We start from the raw sequence: 6,824 nt of genomic DNA, 5'->3' as shown, positions 1-6,824 counted from the left end.
TACTATGGTAATTGCTCATGTGGATATGAATAGAAAATCTCTCTCTTTTTTGGTGTATGTATGTGACATAAATTCTCTCTCTCTCTCTCTCTCTCTCTCTCTCTCTCTCTCTCTCTCTCTCTCTCTGTATGTGTTTATGAGTGTGTGTGCATCTGACTGGGGGCCACCTGCTACCCCTATCTCCTTTGCTATATGGAAATGAATATGCGCACTTCTTCCTCTATTAATGTTAGTCGTTGGCTCTCCTCCAATCAGAGTGCTTGGTTTAAAATGGAGCAGAGTATGAGGCATGCCTTCCCACACATTCTAAAAATTCCCGTTTAAAAGGATTATCTATACTGTACTGCATAAAGTTAAAAAGAAAAGCATCCATTTCTGTTTTCCTGAACCATCCAGATTGATTATAAGTGGTTAAGCTGCTCGGGCTGGGTTAGTTTGGGTAAATTGTTCTCAAAATGTGGCCAGAGAGGCTCATGATAATGCACTGCCTGTGTAGGTCTCTATTGGCTTTCTCTGTAGGTAGGTATTCATATATTAGATCCTTCTTTCAAAAATAGGCTCTCCCTCCCCTGAGGAAAAGTAGAAACAAATAAATGCACTCAACGACATATACTAGACATCTACTCTATGCTATTGTTATGTGTAAAAAATGGTAAACTGTAAGGAGCACTAAGGGAAAGTCACACCTCATCCCTCAGAAGCTATCAACTGTCAATAACTTCTACTAAGCCTCTCCCACATCCATGCTGGAATATTGATTGGCTTGATCTTGTGCAGGTCTTGTGCAGCCAACCATTGCTGTTATGATTTCATGAGTGTGACAGTCCCGCCATGTCTTGAAGACCTTGTTTTGCCTCAGTCCTATCCTACTTCTGTCTCTTCAATCTTTCTACTCTTCTGCAGTGTCTCCTGAGACTCTTCGGGAGAGTCTATAATGCAGATGTCTCATTTATGATTGAATACTCCACAACTTCTCTGTATTTGGACTAGTTGTGAGTCTCTGTATTAGCCCATGTCCACTGCGTAAAGAACATTTAAAAATTGTTTATTGTAAAATACATTTAAAAATGTAGCTTAGAGTTTTTTCTATCTTCTTTTATTGAAAATAGTTTTTTTATCCAATATATTCTGATATACTTTCACCTCCTTCAACTCCTCCCAGATCCTCTATACTTCCTCTCCTACCCAAATCCATACCTTCTTTCTCTTTCATTAAAAAATGAATAGGCAACTAAAAATAACAATAAAATAAGATAAAACAAAACAAACCAGAATAAGAAGCAATAAACAAAAGAAAACAAAAAGAGCCAAAGAAAAAGCACAAAAACATGTTTAGATGTGGAGACACACATTTGTACACATAGAAATCCAATAAAAACACAAAACTTAAAGGCTAAAAACACCGAAAAGCCCCGACAAAGCCTTATGAAACAAAGAATCACCAAAAATGTCAGTGAGTTTCTTTTATTTTGCCATCTGTTGCATCTATGGGTTTATGGGGCTTGCCCTGTATAGTGGTTTGTAGACCCAATGAGAGAAAACCAACTTCTTTCCCTTCCAGCACCATGGCTAGTCAGTGGGGGTAAAGGCTCTAGGTAGTCACCAGCTTGATTTCTCCATGTTCAGTGAGTTGTGTAAGTGTTGTCTTCAGTAAAAGGGCCTTACTATTAGTTTGTGAAGAGCAATCAATAGCCTTACATAAAGAAGATTGTGAAGAAAATACAATACATTTTTCTATGTCTAAATACAGGAAAATTAAAAGCAAAGTAACTTAAAAATACATTTTAAAGCTCTGGCACAGTTTTGTTAAAGGAAAACCTTCCTGGTTTACTTCTCAGCAGTCTGTACTGGCATGCTTCTAATAGTGTGAGAATCACCTGGGTCAATGATAGCCAGTGTGCATACTCTGTAGTATTTTCTGAATGCTGTACCCAATTCAATATTATTGCCACTGCAATGATGGACACCAGTTTTAGGCAACATGGCATAGTGTTCTATTTCAGATTTCCTCAAAGGTGGGCAGTTGTTCATGAGTATAACCAATTTTGCATTGCTTTGACTGTTCATATTCAGAGTCTGTATTTCAGCATGTACTTTCCACTTTTCTCCACTAAGCTGGAGCCTAGGGACTTTTTCATCTTCTTTGCAGCCACCAATTCTTGTCTTAGGTGTGGGACAATCTGCAACCAAGATGAGCTGTCAAGATGGCCCAGGAGTGAGAGCTTAAAAATATACTTAGCAGTTAAATGTATAAGCATGGCCTCTATGTCTAGACACATTATCATGTCTCTGTGTACTGACCATTTCCAAAGGCAGTTCAACATTATATTCATGTAATAGAGATGCAAGTACATCCAGAGTGTGGATACTTTTTCCAAATGATGAAAATTTCTTAGTAAATTCCCCAGCCAAACAAGATATATTTTTTCCTCCACCTACATGGAAGTTATATTCCATGTAATTCAGTTTATAGTAAAATTTTAAAAAAGCACCTGTTTATTCTAAAACAACTTTCAAACTTGTAATGATAATGGCAAAATGATAAAGTTTTAATTTCTGTGATGTCTGAAGGACATTTAAAAAATTACAGGGGAGGTTCACTATTTTTGCTTGTGGGAGATTATGTTATGGTTTTGCTGATGGTTGCCACCTAAATAGAGGTAGCGACAACTAATAGTAGTGTGTCCTTTACAAGTTTTAAAAAAAACAGTTCCCAGGGAGCTGGGCATGGAGGTATATGGCTAATAACCTTAGCTGAGTCAGGAGGATCATAAATCAAGAATGGACTGGGTACACTAAAAGTTCAAGGTAATTATGAGCTATATAACAAGATGCTGTTTCAAGAAAAGAAAACCTCAGGAGTCTTTACTACCAAATTATAAACAAAGCTAAAGAGATTAAAATAAGAAAAATTTAATAAAGCTTTCTTAAAGAGCTCCAAGTATGTTGTGGAAGGTAGGTGAACAGATGAGTTGTTGTGGAACTCTGTGAAGGAATGGTAGAGTGATAGTTACTGCAGGAGAGCAACCCAGCTCTTCCTGTGCCTAGAAAGTTCAAGATATGGAGGAAGGATGAGAAGAAAAGGTGGAGTGACCAAGACAGCCCTAATCTCCAAGATTCCAGATTTTTAAGCTCTGTATGATTCCAGCAGTGAAGAAACTCTCTCATTTGTACATTTAAAGGTATCACTAGACACTGTAATGTGGAACAAAATTATAGTACTGTTGGTGACTAAGGTATGTCACACATGGTGTACCACAGCATTGCTTGAGAACTTGTCAGAAATACAACTTTTTGGACTTAATCTTGGACATACTTATGTTTACTGTATATCTGTCATGGTACCTTTACCATGGCTAGTAATAAGCCATAGAAATTTATTTCTTATAGTTTTGGATGTCGAGAAGCCCAAGTTCAAGGTACTATCAGACTTGGTGGCCAGCCAGAATCACTTTGTGGTTTATGTAAAACAGAAATGATCACATAGGAGAAGGGATTCTCTTTTACAAGGCACTGATTCCATTCACAAGGACAGATTCCTTACGGCTTAACTAACTTGCCTTACCCTAGTACTTTGTTATTAGAGGTTAGACTAGACAGTTGAGTTTTAGGAAGACACAATCATAGGAACCTTAGCAGTTTGTCGTGAAGAAGTGAACAACTTTACTGTTCTGCTCATCAAAATATCCCAAGCACCTGGTCCTATGCCTGTTCTGCTTTATCTGCTCAGTAAGTCTGTAATGGGCAGCCAAAAGCTTATGAATAACCAACCTGGATTCTGAGCCCAGATCCGAGATTAATAAATCCCAACAGTGTCTTTACTAGGGCTGTGCTGAGTTGAGCAACAACACTTAACATTTACAAATTAAACGACTATATTTTGACTTGCTTTAACACACCATTTTATTTTAAAATGTGCCCTTACATTTAAAAATTACATTTATTGATTGACTGATTGTGCAGAGGGAAGTGGTACACTTGCCACAATGTGTATATCGAGGTCAGAGGAAAACTTGCAAAAGTTTTTCTATCATATGGGTTCCAGGGATCAAACTCAGGACGCCAGGCTTGCCTTTTATCCATTGAGCCATGTTGCCTTCCATGATATGATATTTTAGTACATTCCATTGTGATATCAGAAGAGATAATGACCATAAAGAAGAATACTTTTTAGGTCAGAATTCAGTGTAATGGACTTGCTTATGACATTTTCATACATATGTGTCATTATACCGTGTTCTCATTCATCCCACTTTCCCACTGCCTCCTCCTGGCTGCTGTATCCTTCTGGCTGATTGTCCTCTTCTTTGCTTTCGTGTAACATGTATTCAATTATCCCTGTTTCACCCTGAAAAAGTATTTTGAAAATAGTAAAAGTGCCTACAGCTGCTAGTTCTGGGGACAGAAAATGTGGTACATTTACACAATGGAGTACTACTTAGCTATTTAAAGCAATGATTTCATGAAATTCTTAGGCAAGTGGAAGGAACTAGAAAATAACATCCTGAGTGAGGTAACCCAGTCACAAAAGAACACACATGCTATGTGCTCACTGATAAGTGGACATTAGGCAAAAAGCTTGGAACACCCACAATTCAACTCACTGACCATATGAAGCTCAAGAAGAAGGAAGACCAAAGTGTAGATACTTCAGTCCTACTTAGAAGGAGGAACAAAATAATCTTGAGATGTAGAGGGAGAGAAGGATCTGGGAGGGAGGAGGTAGGGATAAGGGGAGGGACAGTATCAGGTATGGGAGGAGATGGAGAGGGTCAAGAAATTGAACGGAGATGTGTGTGTGCAGCGGAGGATGAGGAACTGGGGTTAGCTACTAGATAGTCCCAGATGCCAGTAAAGCAAGAGGCTCCCAATGGGGATGACATTAGCTGAAATACCCAACAAAGGGGTTGAGAGAACCTGTAGAAACCATATCCAGAGGTTAGGCACAGTCCCTGGTTGAGCTATTGATGGGGCCACCCACTCATTTCAAAAATATTAACCTAGAATTTTTCCTGTCTAAAGGAAATGCAGGGACAAAGAATGGAACAGAGATGGAAGGAAAGTCCATCCAGACACTGCCCCACCTTGAGATCCATCCCATCTGCAGACACCAAACCCAGACACTATTGCTGATGCCACGAAGTGCTTGCTAACAGGAGCTTGTATAGGTGTCTCCTGAGAGGCTCTGCCAGAACCTGACCAACACAGATGCAGATGTTTGCATCCAACCATCAGACTAAGCATGGAGACCCCAATGGAGGAGTTAGGAGAAAGACTGAAGGAGGTGAAGGGGTTTCCAACCCCACAGGAAGAACAACAATATCAAGCAACCAGACCCTCCCAGAGCTCCCAGCGACTAAACGACCACCCAAAGAGTACCCATGGAGGGATCCATGGCTCTAGCTGCATATGTAGCAGGAGCAGGTGGGGAAGCACCCTCATAGAAGCGGGGGGGGGGGGGAGACGGGATAGGGGGTTTGCAGAGGGGAAACCGAAAGGGAGATAACACTTGAAATGTAAATAAATAAAATAACCAATAAAACAATGAGAAAAAAAAAAAGAAGTTCAAGGACATCTTTAGCTAGATAGTAAATTCAAGTCTAGTTTTGAATGTATGAGATCATGTTGGGAATACATTAAGTACATGAAATAACATGTAGTTATTAAACATAAAGGGTCTGCGCCTGACTGAAAATCTCATCTACCATCTCGGGTATAATGCATTGCTTGTGGAGGCCTGGCCACTCTTAACACTCTCTGGACTACGGCAGAGCTTGCAGAAATGACAATGATTTATAGGATGATTGCTTCTGGGCTTTCTTGTGATTAATAAAGAAGCTAAGCACACTGCTCTCATTCCATCTGCTGGTATAAGTGGTTGTTTCAAAAGTGCAAACTTAATTTTATCTCCAGGAAACACACATCCACATACACAGAGAAAAAAATTTCAGAGAAGATTAAAGGTTAAGTGCATCCATTTAATATGACAGTCCCTAAAAGTACAGGTTCTCTAATGAAGTGATTACATACGAATTCAAGGCTTCTACCTAGTCCTTCTGAGCTGGGAGGATCATTAGAGGTGATGTATTTCCATTAGGTGGAAGTTTAATTGCTTCAACAAAGAGACCCCGGAATGCAATCCTCACCTTTCCTTTCAGGGTGAAGATTAGACTTGCTTTATGCCACCAGTTAAGCACTCCAGTGAGCTCCTGCATCCTGATGAGTGTTCTAATTACCTACATGGCTCAGTTGGTAGAAAAGGAGTAGAGAGAAAATGGAAAATGCGTATCTCTGGTTTTGATGGCAACAGCACAGAATGCATGTTCATGAACCACATACCATGACTAAAAACTTGGGTGCATAGACACCCAAGGCAACTTTGTGCTCTCCACAGAAGGAGAAAGCACTCTTTTTTTTTTTTTTTGAACAATCAACAATTTGTGCCACATGATCCTACATTTCTCCTTAAAAAGTGGAAGAAGTAAGGACTGTGGAGGCAGCCCAGTCTGCAAAGTACTTGTGTGAGGATCAGCCCTGGCATCCTTTGGAAAAGCTAAGGATTGTGGGGTGAGTGTATAATTGCCAATGCTGGGGGAAGTGGAAACAGGGATGTCCCTGAGCTCCCTGGCTGTCCGGCCTAGCTTAATTGATGAGGCCTGGGCCAAGTAAGAGACTTAATAAACCATGATTGATATCTTTTCCCTCTCACACCACATGAATGTGCATACATATGTATATGCACCTACACACAGATGTGCAAACCACACACACTTGTGAACCTGTGTACTCTCCCCAATCAAAAGGAGTAGATAAAAGCCCATAGA

The 6,824-nt window shown here is 39.8% G+C and overlaps 1 pseudogene; it reads right to left on the bottom strand.

The window, feature by feature from the left end:
• Window positions 1-1,827: 1,827 nt before the first annotated feature.
• Window positions 1,828-6,215, bottom strand: LOC114617414 (annotated as a pseudogene).
• Window positions 6,216-6,824: the final 609 nt, after the last annotated feature.

The sequence above is a fragment of the Grammomys surdaster genome, unplaced genomic scaffold (genome assembly GCF_004785775.1).
Source record: "Grammomys surdaster isolate TR1022 unplaced genomic scaffold, NIH_TR_1.0 136, whole genome shotgun sequence".
NCBI lineage: Eukaryota > Metazoa > Chordata > Mammalia > Rodentia > Muridae > Grammomys > Grammomys surdaster.
Note: the sequence above shows the minus strand (reverse complement) of the source record. Positions and strands in the feature narration are given on the sequence as shown.